Source organism: Castor canadensis, chromosome 14 (assembly GCF_047511655.1).
Source record: "Castor canadensis chromosome 14, mCasCan1.hap1v2, whole genome shotgun sequence".
Lineage (NCBI taxonomy): Eukaryota > Metazoa > Chordata > Mammalia > Rodentia > Castoridae > Castor > Castor canadensis.
The window spans coordinates 96,551,361-96,577,319 of NC_133399.1; the positions used below are offsets into that span (position 1 = coordinate 96,551,361).

At 33.7% G+C, this 25,959-nt stretch overlaps 1 protein-coding gene across 18 annotated transcripts in view; it reads left to right on the plus strand.

The window, feature by feature from the left end:
* Marchf1 (membrane associated ring-CH-type finger 1) overlaps nt 1–25,959 on the plus strand; it is an 814,712-nt gene that overhangs the window by 279,103 nt on the left and 509,650 nt on the right. For all 18 annotated transcript variants that reach the window (XM_074055052.1, XM_074055062.1, XM_074055057.1 and 15 more), the window contains one exon: nt 17,706–17,781. The gene's annotated coding sequence lies outside the window, so the exon portion shown is untranslated. The remainder of the gene's footprint in view (nt 1–17,705; nt 17,782–25,959) is intronic.

A 25,959-nucleotide genomic window follows, 5' to 3' on the forward strand; every position in this document is an offset into this window, starting at 1 on the left:
TGTTTTCAGAATAAAAAACATTTCCCTATTCTTCCTGTTAAGAGATTCTGAGGCTTTCTCAGACCTCTCCGATGAATGAAGCTGTTCCTCTCCTTTTGCTCCTTCCTGAGACAGGAATTCTTTTTTTTTTTTAATTATTATGTTGGGTGGGGGTACACTGTAGCATTTGCAAAGGTTCTATCAATATATCAAATATATCATACTTAAATTCACCTCCTCCAGTGCTCTCTTTCATTCCCCCCACAGAGAGGAATTCTTAAGATTGTTCTTTCTGTCACTTCAACAAATCTTGTCTATGTGCTGAGAATCTCTAGTTTCATTCTCTTGGAGTTTTACTCTGAAGCTTTTGTACCTTCTCTCAATCCTGCAGAGGTAAACTGGTTGACTGGACATGCTCACAAGCCATCTGCAAATTTTTATCTGGGGTGTAGGAGTGGGAAGAAAGCCATAGAGACAGAGAATGAAGCCCCTGAAGAATTTTGGGCATCATGGATCAATTAAAAGGGATCCATAAGTGATGGGGTTCCCAAAGTGATGAGCAGGACACATACACATAGCTTTTGTTAAATTTCAAAATCTGATTGCTTTGAGTGACCCTTTCTCTTCCCAGTGCCAAGCCCTGCCCAGCCTCAGTCATGCTGATGCCCTTAATATTCTACACAGGGCAAGAAAAATGGAGGCCTTTTGGTCAGTGTTCCAAGTGTCTGGAAAGCCAGGTACTCACTAACTGTGCTCTCACTTTGTCAGGAGGGAGAAACTGCAGGGTAAGGGATGACTAGCAGTCAACTGGGACACTTTTGAAAAAGAGTAATACAGGTGAAGTGAAATTGCTCTTCTTACCTCTTTGATGCACTTATTCTTGAATATTTTGCTCCAACTTTGAATTTCTCTACTGGACTCCCAGACTCCCACAAAGGTACCGTCTTCTGTGTGTGGTTATACAAATTGGTGCTGTCTCAGAATGTGATAGAAAAGTACTATTGGGTCATCTTGTAAACATCACTTCCCAGTCATAATATACTTAAGTTGACAATTATCTGTACAGGAAAAATAAATGGAAATTTGATAATTAAAAATGAAGATTCTAGTAGTAGCAGGAAAAAGAAGAAATGTTCCCATGTTACTTGTTTAGGGATTCAGCTCAAAAATAGGAGAGTTATCTGAAATGGAATTTTGACTCTTAAACATTCATTTTATTGCTATGAAAAGCCAGATGTCCTCTAAAAATCTCCAAAGACATGATAGAATCTTGTTTCTTAAGAATAGCTTTCTATTGATAGAAGCTAGAAAAACTACAAAACCACTTGAAATCATATCTAACATACTCTAAAAGGACTCAACATACAAAACAAGGAATTATAAGAGCTAGAAAGTCCCAGCCTCAGAAAAACTAGTTTTCCATGAGTTTATTTTAGCAGTGTAACTTAAAAGTTTAAGAGAATTGTTTCACAAAAAAATAGATATTCTTTCTTATAATTTCATGTTTAGATACAATTTTTTTATTGTGCTAGGGGGAGGTACATTGTGACATTTACAAAAGTTCTCACAATATATCAAAATATCATACTTGAATTCCTCCCCTCCATAGATACAATTTTAATTAGTTTTACTAGTAGAAAAAACTTAAAACCTGAGAGAGAGAAGGGAAAGGAGGTTCAAGTGAAGTGATGACAAGTGAAAAATGTCATTTCAATTTATAATGAGGTAAAATACTTTTAATGTACAAAGGTGCATAGTAACATAAATATATAATACATACATATATAATACACAATGATTCACATCAATAATAATGACCTTGTTTTATCACAAAAAAATAACAAATTTATTTTATATTTTTCTAATCTTATTTCAATAGTATTTGGAAGACTCCTACAGAAATATACCGTTAAGTGATAAATCATTGAGATCTTACAATGAAAACACAGAAGTAGATTGAAGTCAGATATTCATCTTCAATCATTAGAACTCTGTCTTTTATTTCTTTGGTCCAACTGGTTCAAATTATCTTTTCAGTGACAGCTCCTTTTGCCTTCACTTCACTATAGCTACTCTTTACTACCACAAGCTGTAAAAGTAGCCTTATCTGATTGGCTTAAAAATTACCCTTCATTTAAATATGTGAATACTAAAATGAATCATTTCCCTAAGAGCTTATCTGTTTCTTATTAAGAAATTGCCATAATTTATTTCTTAAGTTTCTAATTAATCTTTACTCACTTGGGACTATATTACTGTGTGTAAAATTATATATCTATGTTGTTATATATGGACATATGTTTAATAGTATTTATCAGTATTTTACATATTTAAATTTATACTATGTAAGTATTTTGTATATTTAAGTATATACATTATAGTCATACATGTATAAATATATTAAATCAATACAATCATGTCAATAAGAGAGAACATCTTTCTTGATTTTTGTATGTGGTTTTGGCACCATATAAAATATAAGTTTTAAAGTAGATAATAGTGTTTATATCTTCTATGAACTTACAAACAGATGCAGTCTTTCTTCTTTCAGATGCTCTAAAGTCATTATTCTGGGACTGATGTATAAAAAGGGTTCTACCTATGGACTAAGGTTGAGCTCAAGCACCTGCATTTTTCACAAGCAACTTCAGTGACTCTGATGTTGGAATTTCTTGGATCACAGGATTTTAGTATTTTAGTTTGAATACTAATCACCTAGTTCACTATAAATTCAATTATGTATACTCTACCTGGAAGACTCTATCCTTTTATTTGACTAAGAGAATATTGAAGATAGTGGTCAAAGCAAATCCTGCATAGAAATCTTTCAAAGGATATAAAAAATGTAATATTAAGAATACCCATTCCTTCACAGATTCTGTATGGTCTGTTTCCTGTTACTATAACAAAATGTTGAAGCTTGATACTTCACAAAGAAAAGAGGTTTATTTAGCTCATAGTTTTTGAGGTTGGAAGGTCAAGGCTTGGAGACCCCATGATCTCAGCCTTTGATAAGAGTCTCATGGTGAGTGTCATCAGAATGGTGAAGCAAGTGCAGAAGAGATTACATAGGAAGACTGGAAACCAAGGAACTTGCTCCTTTTCTAATAACCCATTCCTATAAAATCTAACCAAGGGCTGGTGAAAACTATATTAATTTCTTCCAAGAACAGTGCTCCCAGTGATGGCCCACTGGCTCCACTTTTTTTTCCCTTTATTGTTGTGCTGGGTGGGGGTACATTGTGGCATTTACAAAGGTCCTTACAATGTATCAAATATACCATTCATTCTTGAATTCACCCTCTCAACCATTCTTCTTTAGCCTTCTGTATCCCCATTCCTAAAATAATTTCAACAGGCATTATTTTTGCATACCTGTTGAATATATTTTTTGCATACATTTTGCAAATGTGTACACATTTTCTGCCCCATATCACCCTCCTACCACCTTTCCCCACACCTTTCCCCTCCCAATGTCAGCCCCACCTCTTCCCCTGGGCAGGAACTGTTCTACCCTACCATTCTCCAATTTTGTTGAAGAAAAAACAGAAAAGATAAAAAAGAAAAATATGACATTTTAGCTTGTTTGAGATAAAGGTAGCTACACAGGAAGTTTCCTTGTGATATTTCCATGTATATATGTATTATAACAGCAATTGGTTTATCTCCACTAATTTTCTTTATTCTATGTTAGTCTGTTTCTTATGGTGATTTCAGTCAGTTTAAGATTTCTATATTTATTCTTGTATAGAGAGTATATTGATCATATTCAAGTTTTTAGTTTCCTTCTTTTAACCTACCCCTCCCGTGCATGACCTCCTTTTAGTGTGACCAGCATTTCATAACATTACTGCATTTATATTAGGTCTATAATCCACATATGAGGGAGAACATGCAGATTTTGGCCTTCTGAGTCTGGCTAACTTCACTTAAGAAGATGCTCTCCAGTTCCATTCATTTATCTGCAAATGACAAAATTTCATTCTTCTTTGTAGCTGAGTAAACTTTCATTGTATATAAATCTACATTTTCTTAATCCATTCATCAGTAGTGGGGCATCTTGGTTGTTTCTATAGTTCAGCTATTATGAATAGAGCTGCAACAAACATAGGTGTGCAGGTGCCTCTGTTGCAAGCTGACTCACATACCCTAGGAGTAGAATTTCTGGATCGTATGGCAGATCTATTTTTAGTTTTTTAAGGAGCCTCCATACTATTTTCTATAGTGGTTGTACTAGCTTACATTCCCACCAGCAGTGTATGAGGGTTCCTTTTTCCCTGCATTCTCACCAACATTTGTTGTTGTTTGTGATCTTGATAGTAGCTATTCTAAAAGGAGTGAGGTGGAATCTTAATGTGGTTTTGATTTACCTTTCTTTTATGGCCAAAGGTGGTGAACATTTTTTCATGTTTTTTTTTTTTTTTAATCATTTGGACTTCTTCTTTGCAAAGGCTGTGTTCAGTTCGTTTGCCCATTTCTTCATTGGGTCATTGATTTTGGGGGATTTTGGTGTTTTGAATCCATGCATATTCTGGTTATCATAAGTCCTTTGTTTGATGTATAGCTAGCAAAGATTTTCTCCCATTTTGTGGGTGGCCTCTTCAATTTAGAGATCATTTCTTTCTTTTTTTGTGCAGAAGCCTTTTAATTTTATGTAGTCCCATTTGTTGATCTTTTCTCTTAGTTGCTGTGGCTCCACTCATAAAGGTCCCACTTGTGAACATTACCACTCTGAGGACTAATTGGCTAGCACATGAACTTTGGAGGGACACAGTGAAACCATACCAGACCACACAAGACCTGGTCATACTTACTTTTGTGCCTTGACTCTTCTATGGTTTTCAACTGGTCATGTGTGCCTATGCTAAAAGAAGTTCAAAGAGTTAAAAAAAATAGAGAATCAAAAATAGTTCCCTGTTTTACCCCCGTTCTCAGTCCTCTGGTTTCTTCCCTAAGTAGGTGTTATTAGGTATTTCTATTACTTCTGTGTGTTTCCAGAATGTATTTAAGATTGTCATGTGTTTGTGATGGCAGTGGTGGTAAAGGATATAAATAATTTCAGGATAAGAAATTCCTTCTACTTCAAATTATCAGAAAGCATACACTAAAGAATAACAGTAGCTTAATCACTTATTGTCACTAAGCAACACATTTACCATCAGAGAATAACTTAGATTCCAGAGAATATATAATATATCCCTCACATAAGCCTTCATGCTTTCAGGGGAAAAAAAAAAAAAGACTTTTATAAGCAAGTACTGCTTTCAGTAGCAAACACACACTTGAATGAGAATACACTTTAGCTTAATGAAAACTTCCTGAGTTTTAAGATAACCCTCTAGATTGTGGAAACACTGGCAACCATTCAATTGTTCTGGCAGAGTAAAATCAATGAGTACTCTGTTTTAGCAATGTGTCTGGAGAGCAATTTGGAAGTGAATGAAAAAATTGTTTCCTTGGATCCACTCATGATGTTTCATCATTAAAACATAACTAAAAATATTGTCAGAAAGATAGGAATATATATAATGATTCCCAAAGAGTAAACATCATATACTATGCCAGGGTTATAAAACATCTTGAGAATTTTTTCCATATAATTAGTAAATGACATATGTGAAAAGTATAATCTTAATGCAGTATCCATTTAGAAAATGAGACAATATTATGTGGACCTTGTGACTCAGATTCCTTCAGACCTATGTTGCTCTCCATCTCTTGTGCAAAGTGCAGCAGCTCTCTAGGTCAGCGGGAGGATGGCTGGCCAGTGATGTATGTGGGAGATGCCCACTGCTGCTGGGAGGAGCCAGACTGTCTATCAGTGCCTATCTAGTTCTAAGAACTTTACTTATCTTCATGGCTGTGCTTTTATCAGCCCTTACCTACAGCCTCTATAATTTATTATTTTGTCAAATTATCACTAATTGATTAATCTAGGATTCACCTAGGTCACAAACATTACTTCTCTTTGGGTAAAATTTCTGTCTCTATTGCATATCTGTTTGTTTTTGTTTACATTAGTACTTATATTTAATGTGATGAGATTTTTATATTAAGTAAATTCCATAATGGTTTTGAATCCAGTGGAATACTACTTCTCTTCCTTGTTCAAGATCAAAATCAATTAAGAGAGAATAATCATGATGACTGCAGATCAAATAATACAAATGTTCTTGATAAAAAGCTAGTCTGGAGTACATGGCTTAAATCCATAACTATGAGGACTTGTCCTCCAATCTTAAACCAGGCAGACTGGGGTAGCTGGGAACAGAAAGCTCTCCCCTCCAGGGTTTCTCCTTCGCTGTGCAGATGAGAGCCCCTAGGACATGTAAACACTGTGAAGATCTCTTTAAGTATGGACAGAGCCCTGGGTGGATGAGCTATGTTCTCTTTCTACCTCCATCTCTCCTCCCAAATATACCAATAAGATAATTTACTCCTGTTCACTTCTAGGATGTATGTTTCAGATCTGGGGCAACTATAGTACAAGTTGTGCCTGGAATACCTTATTCAAGCAGAATGCAAGGAAGCTTAAGATTAATGATATCATGTCAAAAGAAAAAATTATCTAGCTTGAAGATGCTTCTACTGGATACATTTGAAACATATTGAGTATCTAAATAGAAAAATGCTTATAATTGATTATAATATACACAATAAAGGCATGCAACCTAAGACTTATGAATACATACATAGATATTTGTGAACATACAAATGGGAAATAAGAAAACAGGGTTTTTTTAAAAAATGAAAGATGCATTAGATTATAAAGATCGATGGAATGGTAGAATTGAAAATTAAACATTCACAATAATTCAGATAAGAGCCACTGGTGAAGGCTAAAACCATTATGTCAATGGTCAATACAGCAGGATAGCCATACAATCTTTGACAAAAGTGCCAAAAACATATGGTGCAAATAATGTATGTGCATGTTTGTAAATGCAGAAATGATACCTTTTGAAACTATTCCAGGAACCAGGGGAGGGGGATGAAAGAGAGCACTGCAGGGGGTGAATTCAAATGTGATGTAGTCGATATATTGTAAGAATCTTTGTAAATTCTACAATGTATCCCCACCCAGCACAGCAACAATAATAAAATAAAATAAAATAAACCCCATATGTTGGAGAAAAAACAGCATCTTCAAAAAAATGGTGTCAGGAAAAGTGGATAGCCACGTGTAGAAGACAGAAACTAGATTCTTATTTCTCATTCTCTACAATAACCAGCTCGAAATGAATGAAAATCTTAATATAAGACTTGAAACTTTGAAGCTGCTGCAGGAAAAAATAGACATGTAGATGTAAGCAATAACTTTCTGAAGAGAACTCCAGTTGCTCAGGAAGTAAGAGCAAGAAAGAGTTGACAATGAAATTGCATCAAACTAAAAAGCTTCTGCACATCAGAGAAAACAATTGCCAGAATGAAGAGGCAGCCTACAGAATGGGACAGTCTTTGCCAGCTATTCATCAGATAAAGGATTAACATTCCGAATATATTAAGAGCTCCAAAAATTAAACTCCAAAAGAACAAATAGTTCAAGTAATAAGTGGGCAAATTAATTGAGCAGACAGATCTCAGAAGAAGAAATTCAAATGACTAACAAATGCATGAGGAAATGTTCAATATCTTTAACCAAAAAGGAAATGCAAATCAAAACTACACTGAGACTCCATCTCACCCTGGTTGGTAAGGTAATCATGAAGAAAACAAACAACAAATGATGATGAGGATCCAGGCAAAAGGGAATCCTCTACACTGTTGGTGGGAATGCAAATTAGGCTAGCCATTCTGGAAATCAGTATGGAGATTTCTTGAAAAAGTAAAAACACAATTACATACCATATGGTCCTGCTATGTTACTATGTCACTCAGGGGTGTATATATTGAAAGGAATGAAAGCAGCAAACAGTAGCAATACCTGCACACCCATATTTATTGCAGCTCTATTCATAATAGCTAAGCTATGGAAATAGCCAAGATGCCCCACTACTGACAAATAGATTAAGAAAATGTGGTATATGTATATATATATACCATAGAATATTAGGCAGGCATAAAGAAAAATTATTTCATATGCAGAAAAATGGAACTGAAGATCATGTTAAGTGAAATAAGGTAGACTGGGAAGAACAAATATTACATATTTTCTCTCATATGCAGAATCTAGACTTGAATGTAAAAGGGGGACTATTTGGGAGAAGGGACCAGTGAAAAGGAGCAGGGGGAAAAGAGAGGGTCATGCTTGAAGTACATTATATGCATACACGAAATAGCATAATGAAGTTCATTAAAATTGTAAATGGAAAAAAGCTGGGGAGGTGGGGGGAGAAGAGAGTAATAGAGGGAGAAAATATGATGGAAAGTACATTATATGGCTGTATGGAAATGTCACAAAAAACCTTTTTACAATTGAGAGACAGAGAGAGAGAGAGCCAGAACAGATTGAAAAAATGTATACACTTGAAACAGTCAGAACAGGTAATCATTTTAACCAAATGCCTACATTTATAGTTGATTATCACTAATCGTAGGGCAAGGTAATATTTTCTTACCTTTTAATATCAATGTGCAGAAAAACCACCTATATTATATTCTTGCTCACAATGTCAGTCATACTCAAATAAATAATCTACACTTATATTCAGATTATAGAAAAGGTACTAAGCGGAAGAAAAATCACATGATATGTATAAAAATAAGAGAAATTTGAAATGGGGAACATTCTATAAGAAAATGAGACAGGACTCTTAAGACATGTTTTCAAAATTGAGGTAAATTATTTTAAATTAAAAGACGTTAAAATCCATAGCAAATAAATGCAAATTGTACATAGGTGAGATCCTAGTGAGAAGAAGAAAGGGGAAGTAAGGCAGAAAGGAGGAAAGAAGGAAGGAAGAGAGGGAGGAAGGAAGGAAGGCAAGAAAGGAGAGAGGGAGGAAAGGAGGGAGGGAAGAAAAGAAGGAGTAAATGAGGATTATATTACCACACAATGAAACATTTATGTTACCAGTCCATTACTATTGAAGGTTTTTTTTTTCATTTTCTTCTACTGGCTGTTCTGTTAAAGATTTCTTACTGTTAAAAGTTAGTAGATTTCAAGTGGTAAATTTTCTATTTATACATAGGATTCATAAGTGAATATTCCAATGGAATTTTTTTAGTACAGACTATACAATCAATGCATTTGCTTTTCTTAATAGAAATTTATATGGCATGCATCACCTGTATTCAGCACACAGGTTTCATGTAAGGAACTACATTGTTATGCAAATCTATTTAATTCACTGAGGGCCTCTCGGAGTTATCCTAATTAAAATGGTGGCTGGTTTATAGTATATCCATAAGCTGCACAGAGTTGTAGGCAGAGGAAAAAAGTTTGCAAGCAGGGCCAACAGCATAGAATTTTAAAAGGTTTGTTATTCCCTTTGATTCATTGTTAGGGTTTCCAGCCTCAGATCTTGAAGGAGATATCACAAGCAGTTTCCTACTTTCATTTTCCTATAATCATAAAAAAGAGGAAAGTTTAAGCTCATATTAGTAAAATATATTAATTTGCTTTTCTCAATTAGTTCTTGGAAATTGTGTCCTCGAAGAGCATTACGATGTCACTATAAAAACTGCTCTCCAAAGTTTTAAAACAAATGAGGTTTATAATTATGGGATTGTGTTTCTAAATGCCAAATGTAATTTGCTTTGACAGGAAGAATTCTTTTGTAGATAAATGTATCACTCCTATTGTTTATGGCAAATTAAATAGAAAACTTCTCATTTCATACCTGCATGTACTTTATTTAGCTTCTTTCCATCTGCTCTGCAAATGCTCTTATAAACCTGTTTCCCATGGCAACCCCCAATGGCATTTTAGCTCCTGGTCTCCCAACTGAGTTGATCTCTCCCAGGGAAAGTACCTTAGCACTTCAAGGAAAGCAATTTTCATTCATTTGGAAGGGACTTGGTTTGGTGCATTCCCAGGGTGCTGTGGAGATAATATGATATTCTTAACAAAATACCCTCTTGGTTGGAGATATAGCTCAGTGGTACAGCACCTGCCTTGCATTCTCTGGGTTCATCCACCGCATCGCAAAACCAACCAATTCACAAACCAACAAACAAGCAAACAAAACCAAAATAGAAATTGTCTTTGTAAATGGCAAAGCACTATTTAATGCAGGACTTATCATTATACTCTCTGAATCATTTTATTATTGCAAGTATCATCTGTACACAATTAAACCATAATGATATTTTAGCCTTAAGTACACTTATGTAAAACAATGAAATGAAATCATTGTTAGTGAACACTAACAGTGATTCACTTTGAACTTTTCTGCAAAAACCAAAGCACTCCACCCCATATTTGGTGTCTGCATTTACAATCATTTTGTGCCTTTGAATATATATCCACATTTTAATAACCATTTTCATCATAATTATTTTGAAAAATGGATTAGCATTCTATTATGAATAACTGCCACAAAGGAACTAAAATCCATATGAGTTTTTGTCTGTTTACTTTTTTTCAGTACTGGGGCTCAAACTCAGGGCCCATACCTTGAGCCTCTCTGCCAGCCCTTTTTTGCAAAGGGTTTTTTTTCGAGATAGAGTCTTATGAATTATTTCCCCAGGCTGTCTTTGAACTGCAATCTTCCTGACTTCTGCCTCCTAGGATTACAGGCATGAGCTACTGGTGCCCCACATGTCTGTTTACTTTTAAAATAGTTTATTCCATTTCTCCTTCTAGATGTTATCATTAGTCCTCAAGTTTAGAATAATAATACTAATTTGTTAGTTTTTGCCTCTAAATGAATCGTATTAAAACATTTTCATTTATTGCATATGCTTTACACTCTCTGGATCATAAACTACTGGTTTGATCAAAATTCAATAACTTAGGACTTACTTTTCAAAAATAATGTAAGGGGCTGAGGAGTAGTTAATGGTGGAGCACTTGCCTAGTAACATGCTGGAGGCCCCGTGTTCAATCCCTAGTCCTGAAAAAAAAGAACAAAGAAAAATGTAATTGTAGTAGGTTTAAAAAAATATTCCAGGTAGAAATTTATTTAGAACAATACTAAAAAATCCTCAATATATAAGTAGTCATTTATATAAAATAAACTACTATGAGGGAAAATCCACACTGTAATTTCTCTACTTGTTCTTTAGTTTCAACATGTCCAACTGCAGAAGTAAAAAAACAACAACAGCAAGGAAACAGTACTTTGAAGGAATTTACCTTGGATAAAAAAATCATGGTTCTGTTTACTTTGCATCTTTCATATTTCAAACTTTTCTTCATTTAGATTGCCCTTTTCTTAAAAATGTTATTCTTACTTATTTGATTATTTGTGCTACTGTTTACATAACAAGTGAGATTTTCCCTTTCCATCATATTTTTCATTCAATCTGGAAATGTACGCCACGGCTATTGATTCTAAAAATCAATTTTGTATTTTTCCATCTTACTAAACTTGTTACTTTGACAATTGATTTAGTATTGTTTTGATTCCTGTGCAATCCATGTAATTTTGCCACCTGCATATCAAAACATGGAAATAAAGAATTTACAATCCAATTCAGACCTTCTGAATGCAAATCAACATTCTAAAATGTCCCTGGGTAACATATATGTCTATTAAAATATGGTGAGCATTGACCTAAAATAATTAAAAAACTTAGAATTATATAATATTCTCTTAGAATAGAAATTATTATAGTGTTTAAAAGAGATATTAATTTGGTATTTACTATGGATTTTACTTTTGTGTGAACTAGCAAGGAAATGTATAAACATCTTTTTTTTTTTTGAGGTACTTTGGTTTGAACTTAGGACCTACACCTTGAGCCACTCCACCAGATCTTTCTTGTGAAAGATTTTTTTCAAGATAGTATCTCGTGAACTATTTGCCTGAGCTGGCTTCAAACCACGATTCTCCTGATATCTGCCTCCTGAGTAGCTAGGATTATAGGCGTGAGTCACTGATGCCTAGTTTAGAGTTAAACACCTTAATTCTGCTATTTATACTATGTGATAGAAATGGGCATTAAACTGAATTTTTAATTTGATTCAATTTTAGCTAGCTATTTAGTTACTTTAGCTACTTACATTAAAATTTACTATTGAACAACAGAACTCTGTAACAAAAACTAGTAAAGTTGCCTGCTTTTGTGTGACCCATGAGCTAAGACTATTTTTTCTGTATTTAAAGGACTGAATATACAACACACAATAGAGTACTTTTCATGCATGCATTTGCACACACACACACACACACACACACAGAAACACCAAAGAATAATGCAAGGCCATGAAGAGTGTGTGTTGACCTGCAAAGCCTAACATATTTGTTACCTGGTTCTTTATAGACAGGTTTGGAGACTCCGGCTGTAAAAAGTTCATTTTACTTAGTATAGTATGCAGAATTAGGAAAGAAATGTAAAAATAGGTATTTTGAATACTATACCATGCTCTACTATTCTAGAATTGATAAATTTAGTATATTAATATCATAAAATATTTTTAAATGCATGACAGTTTTGTTTTTAGTGATATGAAGGCAACAGTTTAATTTTCCTATTGAATATTTATATTGCTTTTTTGTTTATGGTTGACAAATTCTTAATATCTTAATGAAGACAAGGAAAGTTGTATAGACAACCTCATAAAACAAAATCAGTGATGTCCAAACACATTTTCCCTTTATCATTCTTATTCATGCTTACCAACTAGATAGCAAAATTACAAATTTAGAATTCTTTAAAACTTTATTTTGAGGACCTTCTACTGAAATCTATTATGTTTAATGTTTATATTTGTAGAAGCTATGTACCTTCCAAGTCCTCAGTCATTTTTTTCCCCATGATTCTGAACTTTAGCAATCTTTAACGATTCATCTCCTGGAAACGTTTTCTCAAAAAAGTTTGTATAAAAGTTTTGAAAAGTTTGATCATCAATTAACATTAAATATAATTATCTATACCAAACTTACATCATGAATTGTGTCTAAAATAATTTGAATAACAGTGTTTTCCTTCCAAATGACTCAATTCATTGCTTCTATAATAAACCTATTCAGTTTTGTATGTAACTTCTTAAATTATGTGTAACACTACTTGGTGCCAATGTTTACACTTTGAATAAACATTCTTTCATGATATTATGAAGTTTTATTATGGTCTCTGCCAAATGCTAGAAATTTTCATTATCACTCTCATAAACTTTCTTGGATCATCTTCTGAACACATTTGCCTTGCCAAAACCAAAATTATGTATATTGGATGTTCAATAATGACATATCTTCTCTTCATTTTTTTGAACAAATGCAGTTATTGGGTTTTCTGAATTAAATTTTAGTTTAAATATCTAACATTGTGATTGATATCCAGTTCACCCTATTCTCATGTAGTCATAAATCATAATCAGTGTTTGTCTGTTCTCAAGTGTTGGTGGATTTTTTTGATCCAGAAAGAAATTCAGACTAAATATAAGATCGTGTGCATAAAAAACCACAATGCATTTTTATTTGAAAAATCAGAATATAATAAATATTCTAAAACTTCCTTTCTCCTCTGTCTTTTGTAAAGTCAATTTTTCTTTTGTCAGGTGGTAATTTTCATCAAGAATAGCTCTTTGCTAGATTACCTAAAAATATGTCCACATTCTCAGATTGTAAGGGAATACATTTGCTGTGCTGAATTCTTCAAGACTTTTTTCTCTGTAAACTTTTCTTAGAAGTCAATAGCTACTGTAGTAGATGTGGAGAATAATTTCATGTCCTGTGCTATCAGTGATGATTTTCTGAGGTCTGTTTTTACTTTCAGTGGCTCACTTAACATTCTTAGAAATTATTTTAATGTTTCAAATAATTTTTGTGTATATAAAGTTTTCCATTTTTGTTTACTTGTTTCAGTAATAATTATTATAATGAAGAACGCTTATTCCAATAATTGTCATCTTATAAATTTTGTTGTATTTTCAATACTAAGGAACAATACATAATACATAAAATATATTTGGAAAATTTAGCAGGTATTCACAGAACACTTAAATTTAAATTAAATTTGTACATAAAAATTTATCAATTCCTGTGACACAATGGAGGAAATATATATGTGTATATATATGTGTGTATGTGTATTATTAACATTTACATTTGAATTATAGATTGATAATTAATGACTGCACTTATATCATGCTTTGTATAAACTGAATGTGAAGTAAACGGGGGTCCTCATAAGTACAAGAAATGGATAAGTTCTTGTGCCTTTAATTCATATCCTGTAGAAAATAAAACTATGTCAGGTGCACAGTGGCTCCATTAGGTTCCCAAAGACCAACTGGCCATTGATCTGTAGCTCATCAAAAAAAATCTTCTTAAACATAAGAAAAGAAACTTCTTTAAAAACACCATCTTCCCATGACTACTTGACCATGGACCACTCCAGCAACCGAATTAAATTAAAGATCCTGTTCTTTCCTCCCCCTACCCTCTGTCAGTGCTTCCTCCACTCCGCTTCCTCACACCTTTTCTAACCTCTTCTCTCCCTCCTTCTTGATAAAAAGCCTCCACTAAAGCTTTTGCTTGAGTGTTCATTCTTTCTTTTTTTTGGCAGCACTGGGTTTTGAACTCATGGCTTTGTACCTGCTAGGCTGGTACTATTACTGCTTGAGCCACTCCATCAGCCCTTTCTGTGATGGGTTTTTTCAAGATAGCATCTTGCAAACTACTTTCCCAGCACTAGCTTGGAATCCTCCTGATCTCTGCCTCTTGAGTATCTAGGATTCCAAGTGTGAGCCACGAGCATTGGGCTGAGTGTTCATTCTTAGTTTTTATTTCTATTGTTACTAGGATGGAAGTCCCCTTGCATCCTGTATTAACTTTTACTTAAATAGGGAACTCAGCAATGACAATTTAACAGCAAGCAAAAGTAGATTATATGAATTATAATAAGAATGCTCCAAATATAGCTAGTGCATTAACAGCAATGACATTTTCATTTTTATGACTATGTATACATAAATGTGTGCATACATACAGCAGTAGCTACATTAGATAGGTAGCTTGATCAATTTATCAATAGTTACATAGGTAGACTGACAGGTGGACATGTCAGTTTGCAGCTCAGATACTTGTTCAGAGCACAGATTTTCATATACATTATTATATCAGCTGCATGTTTTGATTATTAAATCTTTAGTTTATCCAATTTATTTCTCCAGTGTAAATCCAAATGTAATTATGTATGTTGACTCTGCTACAATGGAAAACTTTCCTATCTTCTACAAGTTTGTCAGAATAAATATGAAAATCATCTATTTGTTAATTAAACAGTTAGAAAAATATAAAAGTTGTTTAAAATCAGTGAGCTACCACTGGACATGTTGTGCTCTCTCTGAATTATCAAAACTGTCCAGCCTACTTATTGAAGCAATTTCACTTTTTATTTATATCCTTTCATTTTCCAAAGAATCTGCAAAGAGACACAAGAGATTGAGTTGAAAGATAAAACTCACATCAAATCATTTATGTACCATCTGTTACATAGTGTTATATTCCCCTCTTCTCCTACATGAATAATTTATTTCTGGGATAAATGTATCTATACAATTTTCTCAGGACTTGGTTGTTCATTCATATGTTGAAATATTTGGCACTCACCTCACAAAATAACCAAAAATATAGAAACAGTGGTGACTACATTTTAGTCTTGTACTCCTTGTTTTCTTCAGATACGTAGCTCTTTCTTTTCCTTTCTGCTTTCTCTGTTTCTTTCTGTATTATCTTTCATGCCATGTTCCACAAAAAGGAAGTAAAATGTAAATATGTAGAGGGAAAGCATAAGGTTTGTGAAGCTTTCAAAAGGCCTGCTGGAGAATCTAAAATGATGAAGCAGTAGAATGCATGGTCTTAACCTATCTTACCCAATTAAAGACAACATAATAGTTCATTAGCATTTATTTTATCATTAGGCTAATAGACCCAATGATATTTCACAACAATTCATATTTGGAACTCAGCTTGTGATATCCAATTTCCATTTAAATTATATAATTTGAAAAAAATGGGTCCTTACACAGAAACAGAAAATTTTCAAGTTATTGAAGTGAATGTAAGCAAAACCAGAGGCAGCCTTAGTTAAAGCCGGATGACCGTAATCAGTATGTCCTGAGTCAAAGAAGGTTATCATTCTTTAACATGTAAAATAATCCACCTGAAATTGTTTAATGGGTATGCCATTGGATTGTTAATATGTTACTTATTTTAAACACTTTTGAACATGTACTATGAATAAAAATGTATTTAGTCAAAGTAAAAGCTACAATGACCTATTTCAAAAAATTGCTTTGACAATCATTTCAGTATTTGATACAACATATCCTTTTATTTTGGAGACATCACTTTGGTTGTTTCTCTAATTGATTTACCTGATTTTCAATTGGTTTGTATAGTTTGAATTTTGTTTCTCTACCTCTTAAGGTTACAATGTGCTCCTGTGTCAACATTTGGACTTTTATAAATTTCCATTAATTCTACAAGTGGGCTTAGTTTTAAGTAACCATTTACACAATCTCTGCTTTAGTGTAATAAACATTTATTCTACAAACAGATACAATTCCAAATTGAAAGGGTAGTATTTTCTCTGTAACTACACTCCTACTTTACATATTCTTTGAAAAATGATAAATAATATCCTCTATTCAGTTTGTTAAAATGCCATCTTGTGATCTTCCTACATGTCATAAGAAATAACTTGTAGATATTGATGCTAGCTCAGTGTACCAATAATTAGCATTTTTAGCTTTTTCAGCAAAACAAAGGCAATTCAATATTAGCCATGTATGTCTTCTATTGGAGTGGGTCTGCAAGGAAATAAGGAGTAGGTTAATTGGTGCTGCTTTGTTCTATACATGAGAATGTTAGAGGTAGTAAACTGGATGTCTTATGAGTATATCCTCTTGATATAACACCTAGGCAAAATAAGGATAGGTAATGAAGCCATTGATTAGCATCCATGAATATTCTTTTGTTCATTCTTCAGGTGTTAAAAAAGGTTTTTTTGGTATTGAAGTTTGAACTCAAGGCCTTGTGCTTGCTAAGCAGGTGCTCTACCACTAAGCCATTCTCCCAGTCCATTTTACTTTAGTTATTTTTCAGATAAGGTCTCCTGTTTTCTTCCTGGGCTAGCCAGGACCACGATCCTCCTGCATAGCTGGAGGTAGAGGAGTGACCCACCAGCACCTGGCACACTGTTTTATCTTTATATTTGTTACCATTATGTTTAAACAAAATTCAGACTGTATCTTTATAAAAAAATAATTCAAACTGAGACCAGGTATGCTAGTTTGATTTTTTTTTAGTTTGTCTATTGTTTTTGGGGTGTCCTGAAGTTCAGTCATTCACAAGGGGCACTTGTAACCCTTTCTATCTTGTAGAGAAAAATAATATTGGAAGCCTGTGTTAGAAAATAAATCTTTAGTTGACTCTTTCTTAATGTACAGAAATATGCATATAGAAATTGGGATTAATTCATTTTATGACCTGGATATTAACAGAAATGAAATTAGGAACACTCCTTATTATATTATATCTTGAAGACTATTTAAATAGATTTACAATTTACCAGTATTTATATGGTCTTTGTATTTTACAAATCATAGATTCCTTTTTAGATTTTTCAAAGCTTAGCCTGTCAAGTTTATTTATTTTAATTTTCTTTTTCAGGAAATGTACCCAAGAGGAGTTCTGACAGGATGTACTCAGTTATCCTGCTGTGATTAAGCAAGACACTGCTGTATTTGTAAGTTCATCTATTTTAATTTAAATAAAGAAGATTTTTTTGCTGCAGAAAACTGCTTTTTATTTCCATTTGGAATTAAGCTGAATCGTGTTTTTAATGGGAGACTTAATTGATTTTTTCAAGCTTTGTTTTACTTCAGTCTTATTCAATTTCAGCAAATTTTGCAAAAGCATTTCATTGTTAGATTAACTGTGCTTTCTTGTATTTGTCAGCCAATATTTTAATGACTGGTGATAAGAACCTTATCAGCTATGAGCTAGTTCAAAGAGGTGGTGACAATAATGCTGATTTGGCCTAGGCAAATATATTGGTAATTATAATGTCTTCCATTTTGGTGAACAAATAAATTTGATCTTATTTGTAGAAATTGTCCTAAGACACTGCATGAAGGTAGCTAAAAACTGACCTTCTTCAGCAAATGGAGTGATTTTATCTTGTACTAATATTTAAGATTTGCATTCAGGATTATACTATCCATCATGAAGAGATAGGCACTATATGACTTTGATGTCTTAGAATCTGGCATTTATTCATTCCACATAACACAAAACGAGCAAATGAAGGCTACTGTGTGGTGAAACATGAATGACATTAAATTCAGTGTTTCCTGATCTTACAAATTTATAACCTTCTGTTCTTTAAAAGTTGAAATTTGGCTCTTTCATAGTTTCTGAAACACAGTATAAAGCAAATAGATTTTCCCATCTTTTACAATCTGCCTTCTGACATTGAGATAAAATGGTCCTTTTGTCCCTAATTAGTTTTCTATGACAGACCCAGTAGAATGAGATAATGTAATACACGTCATTTATTTTGACATGCACAACAATTTTTTGGCTTTTCATTTATGTAGACTATTTCCAACTAATAAGAGAAAAAATACTCTGTATCATCTCAGAATAAATGGATTAGGGATAAACTAGACGAAAGATGCATGCAAAGTTCTGAATTCAATGTCACAGTAAACTCAAAGTCACTCAAAGAGGTCTTTACTGGGATGTTTTTTAGCCCAGTATTTGTGAAAAACTAGTACTGAGGTGATTACTTAAATAACAGTCTTAAAAGTCAGAACAGATTTTAGGAACCTATCCACTAATTAAAAGGCATAAATCAGTTTTAAAAAACCTTGAAATTAGCAGAGAATCATATATAAAAAGAGGAAAATTTTATAAACAAAGATTTTAAAAAAATTTTTATCTTAAATTTAAACTATAGCCCAATGGTTGCATTTTTTAAAAACCAGCCAATTTAAATTATTTTTCTCCAAGGATATCATTATTTTTCCTTAAAACTGTATTTAATAAAAAATTTGATTACTTTTTATTTACAATTTATGAATGAATTTATTTCTTAAATTCTAATAAGTATTTTGTTCATATCAAATACCAACAACATTAAAATGAATTCATACAATTTTATATGAATGGGAAATGTCTGTTTAATGCTTACAAAGTATCAAACCCTGTGCATAAAATTCAGAAAGCAAGTTTGGCATTGACCTATGTAGCTTTATCAGTGGCAAATGTGCATTTTCTATTAGAAGTTCACAGACTTCATCTTGTCTTTTACTTTCTACAAGTCTAAAGATCCCACACTGGAAACCCTGGAGGTGTTGTTAGAACCTAGACTAGTAAAATCCTAAAAAGGTTTTTTAACAGAATATCTTTTTCCAAAGGAAAAACTGTTCTCTTGGTTTTTGCCATGTTCTCCTTGATTACTCTGAGTCTGAGCTCTTGTGGTCTGGTGAAATGCTGAACCATATGAAAAAGGTGCAGAAAGAAATGAAAATTGTGAAAAAAATCTCAGAAATAATGTTTGATAACAAATTAAGAAATAGAACAATGCCACATGAAAAAGAAAATAGTGAAATAACTAAGTATTATTCTTTATGTATATGATGAGATTTTATGGAAAAGTGACCAGTTTTTTGTAGTGATCAAAAACCCCCAAATATTAATAAACCTAGATTATTACTATTGAAGATTTCCGAGCTCTGACAAGTTTTAAAGCATTAGAATAGCTGAAGAAAGAACTGTGTAAATTCCCTTCTTTGGAAAGACCTTTAAAGCCAAACAGATTTTATGTTGAAGGACTGTTTGAAGGGATCATGTACTAATGAACTCACCAGGAAATCTTCCAAACCTAGGACTACATGTTCATAAATTAATTGCTGTTTTACATTCTATAAGGAGATCATCACTTTCATCACTTCAGTCAACACTGGCTTTGCTTTTCTGAAATCATACACAGAAGGAAATAACTAGTTTGACAAAACATCTCATCTCAAATGTGGAAGCAATTGAAAAACTGTCCAGTCCCTAATGGAGAATTACTGCACTTTTCTCTGAAGGCTTAAAGGGTGATCAAAGTAGACGTTCACTTTTGGAATGGGTATTGCTTTGGGGACTACACTAATTTCATCTGGTTAGAGTTCATCTAGACAAATGTGTTAATGAGGACTGGCGAGGATGCGGGGAAAAAGGAACCCTCTTACACTGTTGGTGGGAATGTAGACTAGTACAACCACTCTGGAAAAAAATTTGGAGGCTACTTAAAAAGCTGGACATCGATCTACCATTTGATCCAGCAATACCACTCTTGGGGATATACCCAAAAGACTGTTACTCCAGAGGCACCTGCACATCCATGTTTATTGCGGCACTATTCACAATAGCCAAGTTATGGAAACAGCCAAGATGCCCCAGCACTGACAAATGGATTAAGAAAATGTGGTATCTATACACAATGGAATTTTATGCAGCCATGAAGAAGAATGAAATGTTATCATTCGCTGGTAAATGGATGGAATTGGAGAACATCATTCTGAGTGAGGTTAGCCTGGCTCAAAAAACCAAAAATCGTATGTTCTCCCTCATATGTGGACATTAGATCAAGGGCAAACACAACAAGGGGATTGGACTATGAGCACATGATAAAAGCGAGAGCACACAAGGGAGGGGTGAGGATAGGTAAGACACCTAAAAAACTAGCTAGCATTTGTTGCCCTTAACGCAGAGAAACTAAAGCAGATACCTTAAAGCAACTGAGGCCAATAGGAAAAGGGGAACAGGTACTAGAGAAAAGGTTAGATCAAAAAGAATTAACCTAGAAGGTAACACCCACGCACAGGAAATCAATGTGAGTCAATGCCCTGTATAGCTATCCTTATCTCAACCAGCAAAAACCCTTGTTCCTTCCTGTTATTGCCTATACTCTCTCTACAACAAAATTAGAAATAAGGGCAAAATAGTTTCTGCTGGGTATTGGCAGGGGAGAGGGAGGGGGCGGAGTGGGTGGTAAGGGAGGGGGTGGGGGCAGGGGGGAGAAATGAACCAAGCCTTGTATGCACATATGAATAATAAAAGAAAAATGAAAAAAAAAAAAAAAAGAAAAAAATCACAGCTATCTTCTTACTGTCCATTATTGCCATTCCCTTAAGAGAAAATTATGCCTGACAAGGTAATACCTATCAAAAGAGATGATATTTTTGGTATTTTAGACAATGAATGATTCTGGGTTAGAAATACTAGCATCTTCTAGTTTATCATGATAATTATTTCATGGAGTTTTTTCTAGTTTAGTATAGATTGAATCAACATTACATTTTTCAAAGTTGTTTCTTAATTTATGGAGTTCAATCAAATGAGTATTTATTCTTTTATTCTGGAGAATAAAAGAAAATGAAAAAAAAATCTACTGTTTCTACAGCTCTATGATCTTACTGTGGAGAAAAGTCATATAAAAACCCTACATATAAAAATAATATAGGATTAAAATCTCCTTTTCACTCCCCCCCTCCTCTTCTTTCTTTATTTCTTTTTCTCTCAGTACTAGGGATTGAACTCAAGGCCTCATGTTTGCTAGGCAAGAACTCTACCACTTGACCACCTGAGTCACATCCCCAGTCCTTTTTGGTTCGGTTTCTTTTTCAGATAAAGTCTTATGCTTTTGTCCAGACAAGTCTCTTACTGAGAGAGCCTTCTACCTTCAGAACAGCTAGAGTTACAGGGTATATGATACCCTGCTCAGCCATTCTGTATACTTTCTTAATGGTATTGCTATTCTTTTTACTTTCTTAAAGGATAGGAGACGCTTGGTTAGAAGAAGCAACCACAAATGATTACCTCCTCATATTAGGTATTGATTTGTTCATTTACTAAAATAGTCTATTTACAATGTGGCCAAAAGTAACTAGGCACTGCCTGAGGAAGACAAAGTGAAATTTTAAACATTTAGTTATCTAATTAAGCAACAGCTTCAAAAATATACATAAGATATCTTTAGGGGTAAAATACCAAGGCAAAACCCTACTGAGCAGTTACTTAAACTATAAAGGACAGGAATGTAAAACAGATCATGTTAATGAGTTCCAGAGAGAGGGGGAGGGTAAATGAAGAAGGAAAAGGAAGGTGAACCTGGTCGATGCATTTTCTATACACATATGAATATGGAACACTGAAACTTGTCAAAGTCATTTTACCAAAGGAGAGGGAGAAGAGGGAGAATAATGGAGGAGTTGAACCAAGCTGTAGTACACTGTATATAAATATGGAAATGTCACAGTGAAACCTCCTGTAAAACTGATAGAAATTAAAGAAATGTAGGATATATGACAGAGAGTAATATCGAAGGAACAGTTATCTACTAAAGAGAGTTGAGTAAAAAACAGAAAAATAACTCTTAATACCTCTCTATACATTATTAGAGAATAACCTAGAATTAAAATATTTATTAAGTAGTGATTATGAGTGTCAGTGAAAGTTGTGCATGTGGATACTTTTAGGGCTCCAGAAACTAGCTGTAATAAATTAGAATTAAGAACAAAGATTTCAGTGTCTATTTTATATCTATGTCTTCACCATATATCATTTTATTCAATACTATCTAATCTAAAAGTCATTTCTGGTGGCTAACAGAAAGAAAATGCACTCTGTGAACCAAAACTCACCAATATATGATGAACCACACAAGCAGAGTACAGAATTGGCCATGAGATTACTTACATCAGAATAAAAAACTAAAATGTTCTGAGGAAAACAACAGCATTTCAGTATATTGCTCCGAGGTTTTAGACTTGTCTTGTCTAAAAGATAGAATAGCATTTCATAGCCACTGTTCCCCATCCTGTGTTTTGAAGATGATAATACATCTGAAGGAAGGGCATGTATTCTCAATAGAAGCTTTATGCAATATGAGAAAGTTCTTCTACATATGGTTGTCTTTTGCATCAGTCTTTGGTAAACACCTTGGTCCAAATTTAAGTGCAATAATTCAAGGAAGCAAAGTGATATGACAGCATTCTGATTATCCAAAAACACAGGAGAAAAGAGTCTTGAGAAATCTGTCAACCATGTGGCTGGCAGCTTATCCCTTAGATAATTACCTTGAGCATCAACTCTCTTAGTAGGCTTGTGATGGGAGTTTTCTGTCCTAAAACTCATAAATTTTAGTAATTATCTGAAAGACAGGAATTTTTCATTCTTAACCAGAAAACCAACTCTATGCTATAGCTATTAACCATCTTCAAAACAAGATATTGCATTTTGAAAGTTAAAGGTTATAGTTTTATTCATTCAGGCAAGGTATATGCATTTTTTAGTCTGTATTGATGGTCATTTAATTCTATCTCCAAAAGCTGAGGTACCTGTATGTAGGATAAAAAATTTCGTTAGGAAGAAACTCTAATTGTTTAAAAGAGTAATGAAGGATCTCTCAAAGTTTTGTATGTGTTTGAAAGATTTCATGGATCTTGGAGAAATGTTATATTCCATCAACACAGTGGAACCTTAAAAGTTGGCTCTCTATTAATGATTTTTATTTTATTGAAATTATTGTAATGAATTTATTTGGTGAATATGGTTTCTAAGTATATTCATGGAAAAATGCACACCTTCCCCAACCTCCTAATCCTTCATTTTTAAAAAACTATGTTATACACTACAGAGTTATGGCATATCTATTATCTGGCATATCTGTTATCTGTTATCTGAAACTCTTAACACTTCAAAGCAGAAAAAAATCTATGTAAAATAAGCACAAAAAAGCACATATAAAAATTAGAACTTTCTTAAAAGAAAGACTCAGTTTCTTTATAGTGAGAGATTCACGTACACAATAGAGATCAATACAATGAGAATCAGTTACAGCAATGTTCTATCCACTTTTTCTTCTGATGCACTCAGGCAATAGAACCTGCGAATTAGAGGAGAGATCTATTTCTTCCTTTTTGTTCAGAGTTACTATTAATTATGTTATTTCTTCCTTTTTGTTCATAATCATTATCAGTTATATCCTTGGGCATTTATAATAGAAAATATAGCAAAATTGAAATGCATTAGATTCTCTGTTTTCACAACTCTTAAAAATTCATATATATTCTTGATATTATAACTTCAGAGAACAATATAAACATTTTCTTTTCTTTTGAATAATTTCTTTGTTAAAAAAGATTTTCCTTAAGTGTGACAATCTCTAATTTGTTTTTTCAGCATAATTAACAACTGTGGCTTTCTGTTTCATTTGTCTTAACGTTCACATTAATGAACTCACCTTTTGTCCTGCTCGAACTTGTATTTAAAAAGGTTTTATGCACCATTGCTTCTTAATATGCCTCAGGTAATTAGCTTGGTTACAGTAGCTTATATAATAGTTCTCTGAAATGACTAGGAAGACTTTTCTAGGAAACAGGGATTATCTCAAAATGATTTTGTTTCAGTGAGGTCAGCACCAAGATGGAAGATGTTTTGACAATAAAATCTATGAAATTATAGAAAATTTAAAAGGTATCATTGAGGCAGTCAGAGAATATTTTCCGTACAGTCTTAAATATCCTTAATATTAAATGTCTTAACATTGCAGTCTGTTCTCATTACATAAATAAAAGCAGCCTTTTGTGGTAGAAGAATGGTACATATATATCCATCTGCTAATATATTCTGAGTTTTCCAGACTGGAATTCCCTCTACCATTCTATGGGTCTCATGTGGGTTTAGCACCCTGTACATGTCAAACTTTTATTTGTGCAGCTGATTCTGAACAAATACTGATTTCCACCTTTCTGTTATTTTGTGGAGACCATGAATTAAAACATTGTCAATGATAACAAATGCAGGCGAATGACTGGTTTGGTGATTCTTTGCACAAATTCACGCTGGCCATATTTCAAATGCGATCTGTTAAAAAAAAAATCTCTTCTACTTTTGCAGTGTAGCAAAATGTCTATGTTCTTTCAAGCCAAAGTGGGTGGATAGTTTGGGCTCTTGTGTAGCCTTTTGAAATGTTACTTTGAGCATTTCTGCAGTGGATTTTAGTCTAGAAGATAAATGGTTATGTGTCTAAATGCATTCCTGACCATGTTCTTGGTCAGACGGCTCTGGGGCACAGAGTGAGTGCTGGCCATTGTGTGAAGGATTTTCACATCATACTGAGAGATCTAGATCTGAGCACAACTCTGTTCTGTGATTGAATTGATCATGTGAAGATCCACATTCTTTCTTAAAATGGCTGTGAACCAGCCTTCTTTGTTGATGATGCTGTGCTCTCACTTGTGATCAGCAGATCACATATAAATCTTTAAGTACCAATTCTGCAGTGAGAGTGGAGTAAGAGCCACCATGGAATAAGAAAGAGTTTTTGAATAAACTCAACTAGAAGGAGAGTTCGACAATTTCTTTGAATCGACTCATGACACTCTTGGACTGCTCTTCAACCCTGCTTCTCACCCTCGGAGACGAACATTTCTTGATAAATGTGTTTTCTGCCCTCCATTTCAAGGGCATTATCCAAATACGTCTGGCCTGGAACCATTGGGTTTGTGATAAGCTAAAGAAAAATTATAATTAAATTGGTTCATTGTGAAGTTAACCTACATACTTTTTTTTTTTTTTTGTAGTACTGGGGCTTGAACTCAGGTTCTTTATCTTGAGCCACTCCACCAGCCCTGTTTTTGTGAAAGGTTTTTTGAGATAGGGTTTTGTGGAACTATTTGCCCAGACTGGCTTCAAACCGTGATCCTCCTGATCTCTGCCTCCTGAGTAGCAAGGATTACAGGCATGAGCCACCGGTGCCCAGCCTACATACATTCTCATGGCCAGAAAATGGCATCCAATAATTGCTCTTGAAATTAGAATAAACATCAGCTAATTTAATGACTTTGTGATTATAATTATGAGTATCTGA